Below are 20,481 nucleotides of genomic sequence, written 5' to 3' on the forward strand. Positions count from 1 at the left end.
GGATAAGTGCATATGCAGTTTTGTTAAACTTTGTTAAATTCACTTCCATAGAGGTTGAAACATTTTGCATTCTTTTTTTTAAAAAAAGATTTTATTTATTTATTTGACAGAGACACAACGAGAGAGGGAACACAAGCAGGGGGAGTGGGAGAGGGAGAAGCAGGCTTCCCACTGAGCAGGGAGCCCAATGTGGGGCTCGACCCCAGGACCCTGGGATCATGACCTGAGCCGAAAGCAGATGCTTAACGACTGAGCCACCCAGGCGCCCACCATTTTGCATTCGGACCAGCAGTGCATCCAAACACCTCCCTCACTTGAATAAATTTTTTTTTTTAAATACAGATATCTAGGCTTCAGGCCCAGAGATTCACTTTCAAACAGTCTAGGGTGAGGCCAAGGCATCAATAATTATGAAACGCTTCCCCAGATGACTTTGTTGTACAACCAAAATTGAACACAAAGAACTTAACTCCAAAGTGGAGACAAGGCAGAGAAAGGAAAATGAGATCCTGGAAAAAGACACAGAGACAATACACACACACACACACAGAGAGAGAGAGAGAGAGAGAGAGAATGTAAAGAAGAAAGTAGAGTGTCAGAGAAGCCAACGAAAGAGTAGAGTAGACTAGAGTAGTCAATAGCACCAAGGGTCACTGAGAAGTTAAGTAGCATGACTGTATAAAATTGCTAATGGTATCTAATATCATGGACGTTACTAGAAGTCTTCTAAGAGTCGCCACAGGGGAGAGATGGGAACAGAAGCCAAGTTGAAGTGAGTTGAAGCAAGTGGGAGGTAGGTAAGTCAAGACAGTAAGTCTAGAAATCTCCTAATAGAATCTGGAGATGAGATATTTTTTTAATAGAATGGAATTTTTTAATGTTTACAAGTTAAGGTAATTAATGAGATTGAGAAGAGACTGGATGTTGAGGAGAAGTAAGGCAACCTACAGTATCAAGTTCCAGAGAAGGAAGAAGGCGATGGGGTCCAAAGCACTCTTAAGGAATTGGCTTCCATCAGGAAGAGAAACAGTCCCTCGACATAACAGGCAAGAAGAGCAGACAGATAAAAATGGGATGATATTGGTGGGTTTCTAGCAGGGTTTCTGAGGGATTTTTATCTAATAGCATCTATTCTCTAGGAAACATGAAATAAGGACGTGTGTTGAAAGAAGATAGGGAAGTGGGGAAGTTGACCGTTTGAGGAAGCTGGAGAAGGTTTGGAATAGCCAAAGGTTTAGGTTGACCAGAGATATGTTAAGGATTTGCTGGCACTGCCATGCTCGTTCAAGATGAACAGTCATGAATTTATGAAGGTACAATCTTCCCTTTTGATGTTTCTCCAGTTGCTCAAATACAAGAAGAGAAAAAGCATATGGTGGGTTGCCCTGGGATTGGATTTGACAAAAGCCCCCAAGGGATGAGGGAATTTAGGATATCGGCAATAGTATCCCTGGAAAAATGGCCCCTGAAATCTAAGTGGGATAGGTAGCAAAACGAAGGAAGGAGATGGCAGAAGGGTAGAGAAAACAGAGGATAATGGAGCTGGGGGTCATGGTGAGATCAAAAACCATTTTCGTGCTTTTAATTAAAAAGCCAAGCTGGAAAGGGAGGAAGTTGTGGTCAGAAATGGAGCACTTGCATTAATGATATTGGAGGTGATGCTAAGCTCTAGGGGGAATGACGAATCACAGGAGTTCCTGGAGACAAAAAGATTAACGACCCAATGTCAACGTGCTAGATGAGTATGTTTGATACGTGGAATTTGTTTTCTTGGCCTTTCTCTTTAGTAACTTGGAAAATATGCATCCTGTTTTTATCTCAACTTGTTCTTATTTTGGGGGTCTGAAAACTACATCCTGGAACATATACTTCTCCAGCTATCTTTATTAAGAATGAAATAATATCCCCCCGGGGACAATGAGGAAATTGTATTTTCCTCTATTATTGGGTCTCTTCGTTTTTGTTTTTGTATGACAACGCCTTAGACCTAAATTATTATAATTAGATCACAATCCCTTTTTGAGGCTTGTTTTTCACACCTCCATTCTGTTATACCACCATTTATAAAACAATCATCTAGAATTAGTTTTTTATGTGTTTGTTTCAATGGTCACTGTCGTGACTTTCGAATTCTCCAGTTCTGTATTTTGATTCATCCCACCATCAATTAAAGCAAGTCTAATAACTTTGTGTAGGTTATAGGGTGGGTTGCACATCTAAGAACATTTTTTTCCATTGCTCTTTCATTTGTACAACACTCCTGAATATGGCTTTTTTCTTTCTGCCCCCCTCCCAAGCCCTGTTTGATGTCACTTCATTTCTCTTGCCCTTAGGTGTTGCAGAGAGTTTCAGAAGCAATTTAAATTTTGTTCCCATGTGGTCAACAGGCTTTTCTGTCCAAATGTCTTTTGGATTTTTTTTTCTTGATTTTCAGAAATTCACCAGGATATGTCTATGTTTTGGTCATGTCCAATAATTTTGCTTGATACTTTGTGAGTCTTTTTTGATGTCTGGACTCAGGTTCTTTTCTGCCCAGAAAGAAATTAGAAATCTTGTAAAAATTTCCAGATGTCTAGAATAAGTAATAATAATAATAATAAATTAATAGTTGTTTTGAAAGTAACATTAACAATATTACTAACACGAATACTGGTTATATTTGTGTGGCTTTCCCTGCTCCACACCCACACTGAAAGCAGAGCACGAGGCATGGGCTTGAGTGTAAATAGTTTATTTGGAATATAATCCCAGAAAGCAGATGTAAAGGAACAGAGAAAGAGACAGGCAAAAAAGGAAAAAGCCAATCCAGAATGTGGGTTGAGCTGTTTACCCTTGGGAGCCACTCTTATCAATCCTGCCAGAGACCATCTAAGGAAGCATCTAAAACACACCTTCAGCTGGAAGACAAGAGGCTGGGCCATTTACATGCAACTCCAGTACTTGATCCATTTCCTAGCTGCATCTAGGCACAAGGTGAACAAGTTCTCACTGCTTGGGGTAAAGGATGTTGCAAGCCCTTGAGGGGGAGGGAGGCCATGGACATGCCCAAGAACTGTCCACTAGAGCTGCACCTAAAGCCAGAGGAGGCCAGGAGATCATATAGGGCACAGGTAGCATCTGCTACCACCACCAACCTTCCCTGGGCTCTTCCTATGTGTTAGGCAGTAGCTAAACCACTGTGCATGAATTAACTCATTTACAGTTTACAATAACTTTATGAGGCAAGTAGAGAAAAATTGTTTTTTCAAGTTGCCTTTATGCCAACTTTTCTGATTTGTCATCTTTAAAAAAAAAAAAATCGTAGGATCCACTCAGCCTCCCAGAAGTTTCCTTTGCTTCCCAACCCTGCCTGGATGATCCTAATGACCACCTGAAATATTTTTTGATCATCACCTATAATTCCTTGCACCCTTGTTCTTCCACCAAACACACAGCAAGACTTTGCAATCTCACCATCAACCTCCTCAGTTCTGTGATTGACCAAACATTACAAAAGAACATCAACCAATCACGCCTGGCCCAATATGCCATTTCTTTATCCTTGAGCAACTCCGTCTTCTATCTCCATTAACCATCTAAAAAAATGTTTGCACTCGTCTCGGGCCCTCTACTAAAACTTAACTTTCCGCTTGAAGAAGAGAACCTTGTCTCCTACTTCATCAAGATAACTGAGGCCATCAACCTCAACTGTCTGTCCCCATCTACAAAGCAAGTCTACACACTCAACCTCCTGGTCAGACAATGACAAGTCCCTCCTCCTCATCAAAGCCACATCCCTCCCCATAGTCTTGATTGTGTCTCCTCCTTCATTAGTTATTTCCTTTTATCTATATCTTCAAACTCTCCCATTTTTCTCTTTCCTCTATTGCTATAGATACACATTCAGCTTTCTCTCCTGCTTATAAAATCCCTTTCTTGGGGCGCCTGGGTGGTTCACAGTCAGTTAAGTAACAGACTCTTAATTTTAGCTCCGGTCATGATCTCACGGTTCTGGGATTGAGCCCCGTGTCGGGCTCCATACTCAGTGGGGAGTCTGCTTGAGAATTCTCTCTCCTTCTCCCTCTGCCCCTCCCCACCCCCCCTAAAATAAATAAATCTTAAAAAAAAATCTAAGTATCTAATATTTCATAGACTACATAGGTACTACATCCTGGTCCCTGCTTACTTCTGGCCTTTATGTCAAAAAAAATTTTTTTTTGCTCCTTTCCCTCTTCTAGCCACACTGGCCTTCTTGTCCCTCATACACCCAACCTCATCCTCACGACCACCTCAGCCTCTGTGCTTGCTGTTCCCTTTGCTGGCAGTCAGTCCCACTGGGTCTCAGTTCAAACATCACCTCTTCAAAAAGTTCTTCAATGACCTAGACTAGTCTCCTCCACAAGTCGGTTCCTCACTATGACATCTGTCTTCTGAGTCCTTTTCAGTACTTTGTATTATCACATTCAGTTATTGGTTTCCTTTTGATTTTCTATCTTCCCTTCCACCTCAGGGCAGAAGTCCCAATAGAGCTGAAACCTTGCCTATCTTAAGATATTTCAAGTTCCTTAATCTCTTTGCTAAGTAGTGGTCCTTCAAATTATAAGAAGAAGAAGAAGAAGACAAAGTACTCACACCCAAAGCATCCAGGCACCAGACATAGTAACAGGATAATTAATTCAGCATTTTTCAAGTGAGGAAGGAAATAACTAAGAGTCTGCAAATGAAAACGAATGAGAGCAATGTTAAGTAGATCCTGTCATAAAAGACCAACAACAAGTTCTTCAGATATTTTGTTGGTTAGGTCATCATTTGAGGTACCCAACTTTGTTCACTCCAATAAGCAAGGGATACACGGACACATACCAATGAATGTTTGTTATATACACAAAATATAAATGTCACTATCAAAAGGCTAAGTTCCCCAAGACTCTCATTGGATTGGTCATGATTTCTCTCCTTTCCTGCTCCCCACCCCCAAAAAATGATTTCCTTGAGCCTGCCCCCTCCTCTTAAGACTAAATATTGCTATGGTTACCATAACAACAAAGCCACCAGTCCTTATTCAGTTCACAAGCATTTCTAATTCCCCTTTAAACTGAATGAATCTTTGGCCTACGGCAAAAGTTTTTGACTGATTTTGTAATTTTATGAATTATTTTAATTGTCAGCTTGAAAGGCTTTTAATAGTTTTTCCCTTTTCTGAATATTTTAAAACATATTTTGAACAGAATGGACCAGTTGAAACCCCATGTCTCCGTGGTTTCCTCACAATAACTAAGACCTGGACGGCACAGTAAGGTTGTGTGGTTGACTCACCATATATGTGAGTCTCAGGCAGCATGTTCAAAATCCTTGGTGATAATCTAAGAATTATGAGAAATTCAAGTGGGCTACTGACACATGCACTCAACATGGAAAATGGAAAACCTTTTCTATCTCTATTGTGAATATGCGTTATAACCTGCTGACTGAGAAGCATCTTCTGAATTTGAAGCATCGGTATAATTATGACACTAATACTGACGTTTTATAACAAACACACAACAATTTACTTTTTAAATGAATGTTTTCATAGTTTTATACTACTTGCTAACCTTTTCCCCATTGGTGAACTATTTAAGAATCACCTTCGTAAATACCCACAAAACACGCAAGAAAACCATTCTCTTCTCTAACAGCACATTTTTAAAACAAAAAATTATATCATCCACTTTTTTCACCAGACAGCTCTAAATGATTTTTCCAGCTTCCAAAGTCAAATCCAAAAAGCCAAATCCATTCTCAAAAGATTCAATCTGCCATTAATGAAGCTATTTTGAAGGACAGAAAACAGACTGAAATTCATAAAGAAAAGGTTCCATACTTTTCAGGGCAGGAAAAATTCTTTTTTTTTAAGTATGTGAACAATAATTGGAGAATAACTCTGCCTGATATTTTAACATTTTGGCTTTTCAAATCTCCACATAGAAACATCTTAAAAAATATGTCACATCTTACAGCTTAGTGCCAGAGCCCCGGAAGTGATCAGTAAATGTGTGTGAAACAGAGTCATTGTATAAATTGTGGGAAAATAAAACAGGAGGAATATTTCCTCCTAGTGACCCTGAAGAGTTCTGCATGGAATTTGTGGGGGACATTGGGTTGGAGGGACAGACAGTTTTTTAAGGCAGAACATTTGGGTGTATCCAGAGAAAAATATCCATTCCTTTATTTCCTGTTTAGAAGATTAACCTCATACTCAACATTCTGAAGTTGAAGGTCAGTAAAAATGGCTCAGTAGCCACTCACATCTCGGAGCAAGTTAACATCACCTGGTCTCAATTTCTATATCTGAGGGTAAAGAATAATAACGCCCAGAGTGTAGGATTGGTGGACTTTCAAACGAGATCATGGATAAATATAAGAAATGGTGATCATCTGGGGGCCTCCACAGCACTGACACAGCTGCTGTGTGGACACCAGCCTTCAAGAATCACCCCCATCATCCACACTGTAATCACCTCCAGTGTTCATGACTCAGACCATTGGATCCTGGTCTCTCCTGGTTCCTCTCACTTCTCACAACAGACGTGTCTCACCAGCCAAAGTGCTCTTCATCACAGACACACCAGCATATTCATCCCTGCTGGAAACTCCTGGCAGCCTCAGCCCCTGCTGACCTAGAAGTGCTATGGACCAATTGCCATCCATTTATAATGCCATGTCACTGACCCAGTGACCCAAGACCGCTGCCCATGTCGGCTCTCATCCAATCTGGAAAATGTCAAACATCCTCATTCTCCAAAAAGCCATCACTGAGCAAAGGGCCCAATGAGACAAGGAAGTCCTCGCCGTGTGCAGAGTGACTTGTCAGGCATGGGGAGAACAAACCTAGGTGATCTAGGGTTTACCAAGTCCTATTAATGTCACATCGAGCCCAAACTCAGCCCCCGTGGCTCAACAGAGCTGCTTTGCTCCTTGTTATCAAAATGGCAGTCATGAATTCACTGACTTTCCTGCAATGGCCCTTTAAGAGACTTTTCCAAAAATAACCAAAGTAAGCAGGGCATCCAGAAACCTGCAGGCTTTTTGCCCCCTGGCCTTCCCAGGAGACATTCTCTAATGCCTCTACTGTTGCCTTATGCCCCCCGTGGGTAGGGTTATTTATTGTGCCCCACACTCAACTAGAGATTCAATTAAAAGTCAGGAGTTGGCAGCAACAACTTGTTTTCTTGTCAGACACGTTGTAAATTGTATAAAAACTATTTCAGTGCAATTTACAACTTTGGAAATAAAAACACACTCACACAGCAATTTGTCTGCTGGAACACTAGGAAGTCTGCATGCCTGGGCTCCTGGTCAGAGCTGGAAAGTGGCCAATAAAGGGAACGTGTTTGAGGGTGAAATGCACGCAGTAGTGACCACCAACAGCTAGGTGTGGCTAGAGCAGCACATTCCACCTCCTCTGGGTGCCGTGTAAAGATAAAATGGATAATATATCAAAAGTATTTAGTACAGTGCCTGGTGCATTGTATTTTAATAGGAGAGGTGGGGGTTGGGGATGATGACATCAGCAGAAATAATAACCAGTAATCATCATAGTGGTAAATCCTGAACCAGAGTCAGGAAAATCTAGGTTTCAGTCCCTCTTCCCAGAGCCCAGAAAGGACTGATAACACCAGAAAAGCAGATCACAAAGTAGAGTATTCATTCATTACTAGTAATCCAGTAATTCCTTGAAGCAGCTGGAGGTAGGCAGAAACTAAGAGAAAAATCTTAGATCTCAAGACCTGACAATGGAGCAAAAGATAGTCAAACCATCCAGTTATCGGTCCTCTCCAGAGTTCCCCTCAGAGCAGGAACAGGCAGGGAAGTTTTGAGAGAGAAGATACTGGGTTTCCAGATATTAAATACATGTATGTTATAGAACTTGACATTGGAATTATGTGGTAACAGGACAGAAATAGGCAGACAAATGAAATCAAATGGAAAAAACAAGAAATAAATTCAAATACATTTGGGAATTTAGTATATGATAAAAGTTGGCACTTTAGATCAATGAGGGAAAAAAGATAAGTCATTCTGGGGAAAAATGGATAGCCATCTGAGAAAAAAGAAATAAATTGAGGTCTCTAACTCATACCTTATAGTAAAATTGTGAGTAAATATTTGAAATATGTTAAATGAATCCATAAAAATGTTAAAATAAAATATTTTATTTCATACATATTTTATTGTATATTACATACATATATGTATTTCTTACATATGAGACTTTTTTCTTAGAATAAGGCCTTCCTAAAAATATTATATAAAATTCAGAAGCCATTAAAAATTACTAATAAACTTAATTACAAAAAAATTGAAAAAGTTTGTATGAAAAAATATCAAAACAAAACAAAAAACATAGAAAGCCAAAAGAAAAATGTCAAACTAGAAAAAACATATTTGCATGTCATATCACAAAGGGTTAGTTTCCCTAATATATAAAAAGCACTGGCAAATCAATAAAAATCTTGGTAAATACATAAACAGATTGTTCACAGAATTCAAAGTAGAGATGCTCTAGTAACTTCTTTGACATTGGCTATAGCAACTCCTTTTTTAGATATGTTTCCTAAGGCAAAGGGGAAAAAAAGCAAAAATAAACTATTGGGACTACATCAAAATAAAAAGCTTCTGCAGAATGAAGGAAACAATCAACAAAATTAAAAGTCAACCTATGGGATAGGAGAAGATTGTTTGCAAATGACATCTTGAATAAAGGGATAAAGGGTTAGTATCCAAAATATATAAAGAACTTATACAATCAACACCCAAAAAACAAATAATCCAATTTAAAAATAGGCAGAAGACAATAATTTCTGCAAAGAAGACATCCAGATGGCCAACAGACATATGAAAAGATGCTCATCATCACTTACCATCAGGCAAATGCAAATCAAAACACCTGTCAGAATGGCTAAACTAAAAAAGACAAGACATAACAAGTGTTGGTGAGGATGTGGAGAAAAAGGAACCCTCACGCACTGGTGCAACCTCTGTGGAAAAGAGTATGGAGCTTCCTCAAAAAGTTAAAAATAGAACTGCCTTATGATCCAGCAATCACACTACTGAGTATTTACCCAAGGAATACAAGAACATGAATTCAAAAGGTAACATGCACCCCTATGTTTATTGCAGCACTATTTACAATAGCCAGTATATGGAAGTAGCCCAAGAGTCCATCAACAGATGAATGGATAAAGATGTGGTACGTGTATACAATGGAATATTATTCAGCCATAAAAAGAATGAAATCTTGCCATTTGCAATGATATGGATGGGCCTAGAGAGTATAATCCTTAGTGAAATAATCAAAGAAAGACAAATGCCATATGATTTCACTCATATGTGGAATTTAAGAAACAAAACAAATAAGCAACAGGAAAAAAAACAAGAGAGAGAGAGAGAGAAATTAAGAAACAGACTCTTAACTGTGGAGAACAAACTGATGGTCACCTGAGGGGAGAGGGTGGGGGAAGGGGTGAAATAGGTGATGGGGAGTAAGGAGCGCACTTGTGATGGGCACAGGGTGATGTATGGAAGTGTTGAATCACTATACTGCACACCTGAGATTAACGTTACACTGTATGTTAACTAACTGGAATTAAAATAAAAACTTAAAAAAAAAAAAAACAAAGTAGAGATGCTCTGAAACATACCAAAAGAAGCTTAACCTTGCTTAAAATAAGAGAACTAAAATTCTTTCACCTCTCAGATTGGCCATTAAAAACAAAAGGAAAAACTCTGAAGAAAGGTGGTTAAGTAATAAAATCAAAGATATATAGCTAAGTAATAAAAGTAATAATGGTATATAAAATATTGCCATTGCTAAGGAAACACACATTTATATGCTTGTAAATTTGAAAATATTTCTGAAAATATTGACAGGAAAGTGACATTCACGACTGTCTCTCAGAAGCAGAAAATGCATTGCTAAGAGGCAAAGAAGAAAGGCATACTTCTCATTTTATGCTTTTTTATACCTTCGGGACATTTTATGTGCATATAATGTCTATTTATAAAATTCAATAAAATAATATGTAAATCAGGCGGAGGGAGCTAAAAACAAAACCTTCCACCAATCCTGCCCCACCTGGTCTCAAGCCAATTTCTTTTAATTCCTCCAACAGGTTATGTCTCTGTGCCTTTGCACATCCTGTTCCTCTCCCCTAGAACACTTTTCTTCCCCATGTCTCACTATCAGTCTTGCCCAAAGCCACCTTCCATTCATCCTTTTTTTTTTTTTTTAAGATTTTATTTATCTATTCATGAGAGACAGAGAGAGAGGCAGAGGGAGAAGCAGGCTCCCAAGGAGCAGGGAGCCCGATGCGGGACCCGATCCCAGGAGTCTGGGATCATGACCTGAGCCGAAGGCAGACGCTTAACCATCTGAGCCACCCAGGCGCCCTCCATTCATCCTTCAGCTCTCAGATCCTATGTCAAATTTTTAAGGAATCCTTCTTAATCTCTGGTCAATGAGGTTGCAAGGCTCTAGAGCACGCTGCGTTTACCCACCACGCTGTTTCCTATCATTCCATTCCCTGCTGCCCCCACTAGACCCTAAACTCCCTGAAGAGAAGAAGTCTTCCTGACCCTGTACCTGGTCCCGAGTACCTTTATTGTAGACACTCTACTAACTTTATAGATGAGGAAGTAGGCAAAGAGGGGCCCTACACCCAACCTAAGCTCTTATAACGGTCTGATGGCAGAAGACTTTCATCTCTTGACACAACATTCTCCTCTTTCCACTGCAGCACTTTGCTTACCTGATGATTCTTGAAATGATCCAAGCACAAGATCTCTATCCGCCTCCCCACCCCACCAACGTGGGCACCAGGTGTACCTTGGGATTGTGCCTGTCTGCCTTGTTCAATTTATCCATGCCTCTCTGTCCCTTCCAAACATAGCTCGAAACTTCCCAGCTCCCCACCTGCCCTTCCTCAGAGGTTTGTGGCCAACAATTACATGCCATTATTGTGCTCTGGGTGCTCAAAGTTCAAAGCAGAGCCATACAAATGGAAAGAGCCCGGAGCTTGAATTAGCAGGCCTACTAATTACATGTGCTGGCTTTCTTTCTGGCTGGCCAGGCAACCATATGACCTCACTAAGCCCCTACTGCTTTACCTGTCCTACAAGACTGTTAAGAGACCAAATATATTAAAATGTTCCATACATTTCAGGACATAATCCTTATTGTGAATGCTTGCGCCCTTCAGGAAAAACCCATTATGACTGAGGGCAAAGACTGGTTAGCCCCTAATCTGAGTGCTTGCATTGATGCTTTTTTTTTTTTCCTTTTCTAGAATAGTCACTTTCCAAAAGTAAGAAGGTGCTCTAAAAATGACCATGGGGTTGTGACCTCTCCCCTACACCTTCTGGGAAAGTAGTTTCAAATAAGAAAAACTGCAGAATAATGTTTTTTTCTTTCCTTCTTAAAACCACTTTCTGAGCTCATAACTAAAAGTTTCTTAATGCAATTAAGCCAGAAGACATAACAGGGCCACAGAGAGAGGAGGCCGTTGGCTTAATTATCTTCAAAGCTGTTTCTCAAGTGGTCAAAGCTGACAACTGGGTTCATTAGGTTCTCCATCTGGAGAAGGCATGAAGCATTAGTAAAACCAAAAACAACAACAACAACAAAACAAAAAACAAAAACAAAAAGTGGGTTTATCATGTTATAGGGTACCAACAGAACTGGCTTTTCTAATTCCTGCACCATCACCAACTGGCTGTGTGATTTGGGGAAGTCACACACCCTCTCTGAATCCCAGGATTCTAACTCACGGGGATGCTATGAGGTTAAACAAGATAAGGAATGGGAAAGACTTCGGATGGCTGGCTGCCTGTGAGTAGAAATTATTGTACTCTACACTGGCATGTCCCAAATTGGTGTTCCCCACAGCTCTGCTCTATGAGGGCTGCAAAGAAAGTGTCTGTACCACGTGAGTCAGAGAAATTAGAATTTCAAAAAGCCTCAACACTACAGATCTTCCCAGAGTCGTTAATAGGCTAATATGCACTGTGAGTCTCCAAGACCAAAACGAGGGATAGATGTTGCAATGTTTCTCAGTACGTTCCAAAGAAGGTCATATTAAGGAACATTGCTCTCCACCAAATTCCACATGGAAGCCAGGATCCTTGTCTCTCCATTTCCTGGTACGGAAGCTCAACAGAGAGCCAAACATTGCAAGTCTTAGGGTCATAGCGTTGGTCAGTGTGCAGCCACCACCACTGCACCTCACCTGTGCTCCTTCCCCACCTTCCCCTCCTGCCACCCCCAGCCAATGCATTCTCCACCTTCCCTCTGTGCCACAGGGGTCTGAATCCTATGCCCTGCATCATCCAGACTCCCTTGCCTTCTGGCTTCCTGTTGGGTCCAGCCAATGGAAAATACCGCAGGAGATGAGAGAGTAAAAGGAGAGAAAGTTTGGGATATTTCTTCCCCAGTCCTTCCCTCCATGGGTGTCATGGGTCTGGAAAGGGCTGCGTCCTTCTAGGACAGCTCCTCAACCTAGGATCCATGGGTCTCCCACCTCAGGAGACATACACAGAATTCCAGGGGTCTGTGATCTCAGAAGGGAAAAAAATTGTACCATTTGTTTCATGAACTTCTAACTGAGATTTAGCATTTCCTTCAGTTATGAGGGTGGGAAAGAAACTTTAGCAATATTAGTGAGTAACGTGGCTTAGGAATATCGGTGATGTGATTCTGCCTCCCAATCAAAATTAAATATATTCTTGTAGTTTGTTACAGTTGTTGCAATTGTCTTCAAATATTGTTGATACTCATCACCACCTTCAGTTTAAGGTATTATTGAATCCGCCTCTTAATTTATTTAACACGTTAGTAAGGATAGTCATTTTCAACTATATGGCAAATCTTATATTTTAAAATATTTTTTATAACTTTATTTTACAATAATTGGTTTTCTTTGTAATTCTATGAAATTTATTCCAAGAAGGGACTCCAAAGTATCAACAGGCTGTCTGTGTTGGCACAAAAAGTTCAGAACCCCTGCCTAAAGGATCTGAATAGGCATTTCTGCAAATGTCCAGTAAGGATACACACACACACACACACACACACACACACACCCCTTAACATCGTAAGTTAGGGAAATGCAAATTAAAACCACACTGAGAAACCTCTTCATGCTCAGTAGGATGACTGTAGTCAGAAAATCAGATAACAAGAAGTGTTAGCACGGATGTGAAGAAATTGGAACCCTTCACGCTCCTCGTGGGAGCACCAAATGACGCACCTGTTTGAGAAAACAGTGCAGCAACTACTCAAAAGGTTAAACATAGAGGTGCCACGTGATCCAGAATTCCGCTCCTCCTTAACCACCCAAGAGACGTGAAAGCATATAGCCACACAGTCCCTTGTACATAAATGTGCCTCACAGCATTATCGACAATGGCCAATGGAATATTATTTGGCAATAAAAAGGAACGGGGCTCTGACACGTTACAACATGAATAACACTTGAAAATGTCATGCCACGTGAAAGAAGTCGCCACATATTGCATGATAACTTTCACGGTTAGTCCTCATTAGAGGTTCCCTATTTGCAAATTCACCTACTTGTAACCGCAAAATCCATATGGTGCATTTGCAGGCATTCACAGACATGCGCAGAATGGCAAAAACTCTGAGTTGTCTGACGCGTGCGCTCCCAGGCAATGTTCTGCCTTCTTGTTTCAGCACACATACCACAAACAAGCATCCCTTCCGCCATCAAGTTAGTGCCACGTTTCCACCTTTTTATGCTTCTTTTTGGTGATTCTGCTGCTTAAAATGTCCCCCAAGGGTAGTGTTGAAGTGATGTCCAGTTTTCCTAAGTGCAAGAAGGCTGTGATGTGCCTTCTAGCGAAACAACGCGTGTCAGATCAGCTGCGTTGCAGGGCTGTTGACCTCGAGTTCAATTGTAATAAATCAACAATCGATATTAAATAAGGTGTCTTTAAACAGCAATACGCATAGAACAAGATTATGTATTTGATCTGCTGATGAAAATGTCATGACCCGAGGCTCCTCTATTTCCTGCAGGAGAGCAATGATTGACAACGTGTGCACGAATTCAAGGTTTGCTGTACCCTTAGAGAACGTACCTACTGTGAACCATGAGAAACGACCTTATATACATGAATGTCCGGAATAGGCAAACTGAGAGACAGAAAGTAGATGAGTGGTTGACAGGGGTTGGGAGAAGGGGGGAGTTGGGAAGAAGTGGGGACCGACTGTTGATGGGTACAACATTCCTTTTTGGGGTGATGTGAATGTTTCTAAATGGATGGTTGTTCTACTCTGTGACTCCATTACGAGCCATTGAATTGTATACTTTAAATTGGGAAATTGTAGAATATGTGAATTATAGCTCAATGAATTTGTAAAAACCAAAAAGAAAAGAAGAAGGGGGGGGAGATTCCTGCCTTGGAGCAAGCCCCTCCTCCACAACTCCATGGCTCCAGCTCCGACTCAGCTCCAGAGACACCATTTTTCCTCTTCCATTCTGAAAGTGGTAGTGGCTTCCCACTCTTGTTAGTCCCTGTGTGATCAATATTCTTTGCCAGTTTAGCAAGCTTGTCCCGGTGCTTAGATTCTCTTCAACCGAACTCTTGTGAGTAGGATTCTGCTTCCTGCTGGACCTTAAGTGTCCTGTCATAGGCTGCCTCTTGACCACCCTCTGCTCTACCACCTGAGCTTGCTGTGGTGTGAGCACCTGGGAAGCAATACAATTTGGTAGGACCCTTGAAATGACAACGTACTGGTTTGCACTGCTCAGGATTTCACTGAGGACTCTGGTTGCAAGCAACAGAAATTGATTCTCATTATCTTAAGCGAAAAAGGGAATTGAGTGGAGGAAAGGGGAAGGCAGGGGATCCAAGAGAAGGCTTGGAATGGGCTAACTCAGGCAGCTCCATAAAGGCTTAGAGACAAGCACTACTCAATGGTATTTCCAGGGTGGCACCATGTGAATGAAAGTGCCAATGTCGTTTTTCCCAATCTTGGGACATGCCACTCAATGTTCAGGATCACAGGATACAAATTGGAATGGCTGGACTCAAGTCCCAGGTCTGCTTCTTTTCTGAAGCAAGAGGCAAAAAGAGAAGAGGGTAGTAGGGGATTCCAAGGGCCCCTTTAGCTTCCATAAAAAAGAAGTCAGGTGCTATTCAGCACGATATCCACAGAGCACCCAATGGTGGAGAAGTAATTCTCCAAAAGGAAATCTGGGCGTTTTAGGAAAAGAGAATCAATGTCAGTGTCCAGTCCTGACAACAGCCCCCCAACAGGCAGAGCAGGAAAAGGGGGGGCTGCTACAAAAGGGGACATTAAAGGAGCTCAAGAGCCAGGGGTGCGGGCCTCGACTTCTTACTAGTGTTAGCAGCAGGAGAGAGAAAATAACAAGTCAATTGGACATTTCTGGTTTTGTTTTTTCTAATTTACCATATACAGTGCTCTCCATTACAAAAAAAAATTTTTTTTTAACTAGGAAAAAGAATCACCAACCCAAACCAAACTGTGAACATTTTAGTGACCTTCCTACCCAATCTTTTCCCCTCTGTATCTTTCTTCATGATCACGAACGCATCCACCTTCCATTTCGACAGCCCGGCCCACTAGTTGGGGGCTATGCATGACTTGCTCAGACTAAGCAAGCTGTCAGTGGGAGAAAGGAGAGCACAGTTGTAACCGCTGGAAGCTTTCTCCAGGCTCCAGAAATCTACCAGCATCCCCTCTACCATAGCTGTGCTCCAAGACACAGGTATCACCAGCCAGCGAAGGCTGACCTGCCCAATAGGGCCCCCGTGGAGCTCTAGCCTGCAAATACACTTTGCTAGTTTCTCCAGCCGGCTTCACGTCATGCTTTCTCTCTCTCTCTCTCTCTCTCTTTCTCTCTCTCTGCAGTTAAATCAGAATCCCATTGCTTTACAAAGATGCCTTGAGTGTATTCTGTGCCATGCCCCAAATCTAACCTTCTTTCTGTTTTGCCTGGACAACAGTCCCATTGGTTCAGATGATTTACCTTGCAAAGGGGGTGGGATTGCGTTACCCGATGTTAAGTTTATTTTGTAAGAATAACCATGAAATCCAGGGGCTCTATCTTCATACCTTTTACTCATGAAAAGACATTAGCTTTTACGGTAGCTCTCCCTTAAACCAAAGCTTAATCCGTTCTTTTCATTTGGTCAGTTTCTCCACGGTTGTGTTTGGTAATTTTCCTATATGTTCTTTGATAAAATCTAAACACCTTACAAGGTGTTGAGAAGGTAGAAAGGATTGTCTCTGCCTACGTGCACCCCTCCAACAAAAGCAAGCACCAGAGAGAGAGAGAGAGAGAGAGAGACTGACCAAGAGAGAGAATGACAGAAAGAGACAGAAAAAGAGAAGGAGAGAGAAGAAAAAGAAGACACAATTTATCTACTAAAAACACCTGGGCAGCTACTGAAGGCCACTGCCTTAGGCTGCTGGTGCTCAGAAGAAAATATCAGGACTCGTTATGAAAATAACTAAAATCAGAGTTCAGAGAGATACGTATACACCCATGTTCGTATTTTCACAATAGGCAAAAGGTGGAAGCAGCTCAGGTGTCTATCTGCAAATCGATAACTAAATAAAATGTGCCATATCCATGCAATGGAATATTCTTCAGCCTTCAAAAGGAAGGGAATTCTGACACCTGCCCCAACATGGATGAACTTGGAGGACATTATGCTGAGTGAAATAAGGCAGTGACCAAAAGATAAATACTGTATGATTCCACTGATGGGAGGTACTTAGAATAGTTAAATTCATAGACACAGAGAATAGAATACTGGTGGCCTGGGGCAGGGGGGAGGGGGCTGGGGAGAGAGTGTCCAATGGGGACAGAGTTGCAGTTTTGCAGAATGAAGAGTTTTGGAGGTGGATGGTGGTGATGTTTGCTTAAATGTGCTTAATGCCACTGAACTGGACATTGAAAAATGCTAATACAGTATATTTTGCCCCAATTAAAAATAATTTCTAAAAATAAGTAAAATGAAAAGCAGCGTTCAATAAAGTAGACTGACACCTTCACCTAAGCTCTCTGGATCCAGGCTCCGGTTTAGTCCAGCATTTTCTGCCAGGCTTCGTTTTTCCCTTGGGGAAATCAGAGGAAATAAAAAATAAATAAAAACAACATGACTGCTCCCCTTCCTGCCCTTCTTTATTAAACAAAATGTCCCTGGAGTTCTTAGTTTTAGGAGTCTTTAGAATTTTTCTCCCAGGGGCTCTAAAGGCCATGACTTTCCAACATCATAGCTAAATAGCATTTGATAGCATGGAGGAAGGTTGAAAGTTTTAATTCTAGGACCCAAAGCCGAACTTGTAAAACAGACTTCAAATTCTGTTCACAGTGTAATGAGAATGTAACTATGATGCATAAAAGATGGGTTGCTTGGAGCTGTTTTCCCCTGGTCTTTTCAACAAAAGGACAAAAAGCTACAGGTAATCTTGATGAGGCCCTGCTGAGCCAGTGGGAAGAGAATGACAAATATGCGGTAGAGCCTTTGTAAAATCGCTTTCCTTGTTCTGTATCTTACGGCATGCTAATTTCTCGACCTGAGATCATCCACAGAATGAACCATTTTGCCTTCCTGGTGATGCTAGTAGTCCTTCATTTATTCATCCAACAAATATTTATGGAGTGCCTGCTATATAACAAATATCTTCTTCACGGAGCTCACAATCTGGCCCTTGGCGTTCAACTGAACAAATCCATTGGTACATGCAAGAGCCATTTTCCTCCTTCCCCCAGCCCCGCTCACCTTTTTAGAGAGGGAGAGAGAGCAAGAAGGAGAGAGAGAATCCTAAGTAGGCTCGACACCCAGCGCAGAGCCTGACCCAAGGCTCGATCCCATGACCCTGAGATCATGACCGGTGACAAAATCAAGAGTCAGATGCTCAACTGACTGAGCCACCCAGGCGCCCCTTGGATTATTTCTTAATTGGGATCCTCCTATATTTTTTCAGAAATAAATGAGGGCAGAGATGGCAATTTGGGAAATCAGCAAATAAAACTCCTTACCAATCACAAAACTCAGCCCCAGCCCCAGCCCCAGCTTCTCCTTGCTTTAACTAACCAGCGCACCCATTCCACAATCATCTCAGACAGACACACCTCTGGCTGCCCCTGCAAGACCACATTGGTTATTCCATTCATGTAATTGTTGTTATGCTTTTACTGATGTTATGATTGACACTTGTAGCTACTATGTGATATATATGCATACACGTATACATATTCATACATGTGTATACATATATGCACACATATTTAATAGTGGTAGGCAGTGGGGCACCAGGATGGCTCAGTCGGTTAAGTGTCTGCTTTTGTCACGGGTTGTGATCCCAGGGTTGTGGGATGGAGCCCTGTATTGGGTTTTACCCTCTCCCTCTTCCCCTCCCCCCTCTTGTGTTCTCTCTCTCTGAAATAAATAAGTAAAATCTTTAAAAAAAATAATGTTAGGCATTAATATTATTCTCAGTTAATACATGAGGCAACTGAGTCACAAAGAAGTTAGGTAACCTACCTCAAATCGTCCAGTTGATAAGGGGCAGAGCTAGTACTTGAACCCACACACTTTGCTCCCAGAATTTCTGCTCTAAACCAGAACTACCCAAAGTAGCTGGACTTCCAACTTTTTCAAACTGATCTTGGAGAAAATAAGGAGTTTATACCAGATTATAAAGCAATGCAGCGCTTCCTTCACTGAGAAAGTCTTGCTAGGAAAAGGCAGCAGCTGAGCTAAACAGCATGCTTAGTTTCCTCACCGACTTACATTCTGGTGCAACCTCGCGATTTCCTTGAGAACCGATACCAGAAAGTTCTAGACCAACACTAGTTGGCAGATCACACTTTGACTGGGTAATCTGATAAACCACCACGCCACGTTGCCTGTCCAGCTACCCCTCATTATAAGACACTCTGCTTCTCATAGAAGATCCAGCATCCACACTTCTGTAAGACTAGGATCGTTAGCCAGAGGTGCTAGAAGAAGTCCGTACAGGTCAAACGCTATCAAAGCGTACCGAATTACAAAGAAAATCTTACAAGGATGAAAGGCTTTCCAAGTCCCAGCACACCTATCCCAAGCAGCATTTGATATCTGTAAGGTATAGAAGCTTCCACGGGAATAAATCCTTTCCAGACAGATGTACAAAAGGCATCTTCCAGAGTCTCACTCAGCTGGAGCTTTTGGTAATTTACCTTAGCTTTGAACCCACTCTAGTAGTATGCAAAATAAGCCAAATTATGGTTACTCTCTCAGAAAGAGATAAAACTTCAAGATTTGCCTTTTCTTTATATGGGTGACCTGAAGCTATAGTCTGAGAAGAGTGCTTGCTCAATTACAAAGCAGACCTGAAATAGAATCCTGTTTCAATCAGTCAATTAGTATGGAATTTGCATTGGAAGAGTGCAATTTTGTGTGGCAAATGTGGAACAGGAAAGAACTGCAAACACAAGCAACTCTTTGATACGACTAAAACTTGGGAACTGGACTTCCCAGGGGCTTCTAAAGTCAGGAACTGCAACAATTTCTCTATGGAAGCACCAGAAAATTTCAGGAAGTCATCATGAAATCTTGCAAAGAATCAGGCATATCCCGAAGATTCCATTCCCCACTGAACATACGCTGAGAGACAAGTACAGGTTAGGGGTCAAATGTGGACCCTGGGTCAATCCCTGGCTTTGCTGCTTATAGATCTGTGAGCAATATAATACTTACCGCCTGTGTTCTGTTTCTTTGTCTTTGCTAGGCAATGACAGCTGCCTAATAAAGATCTTGTGAGGATTAAGTAAATGATTAACTTATGATCAATACACATATCACCCCCAGTTTAGCTTCTGCACTTTAAAGCTGGAAAAGTGTGAATCTTTCAGAAGATTCCAATTCTTCATCTGTAAAATGGTGGTAATGGCGCCTTCTATCCTCTACCTCACATTGGGTCATCATGAGGATTAAAGTGAGACCCTACATTAGACAACCCATGTGAAGTTTATTATATAATACAATACCTGGTGAGTGGTAGCTGCTATAATCCTTACAACCCCCATAGCATCATCTCCACCACCATCACCAGTACCACCACCTCCACCATTAACACTACCTCCACCATCACCACCATCTCCACTATCACCATCACATCCACCATCAACACTACCTCCACCATCACCACCACCTCCACCATCACCACCACCACCTCCATCACCATCACCACCATCACCACCACCACCTCCATCACCATCACCACCATCACCACCACCACCTCCATCACCATCACCACCTCTACCATCATCCACCACCACCCACCTCCACCACCACCACCACTTCCACCATCATCCATCACCACCACCTCCACCTCCACCATCACCACCACCTCCACCATCAATACCACCTCCACTATCACCACACCACCTCCATCACCATCACCACCTCCACCATTATCTACCA

The sequence above is a fragment of the Eumetopias jubatus genome, unplaced genomic scaffold (genome assembly GCF_037043125.1).
Source record: "Eumetopias jubatus isolate StellerSeaLion01/CBP00866 unplaced genomic scaffold, mEumJub1_p1.0 scaffold_10, whole genome shotgun sequence".
NCBI lineage: Eukaryota > Metazoa > Chordata > Mammalia > Carnivora > Otariidae > Eumetopias > Eumetopias jubatus.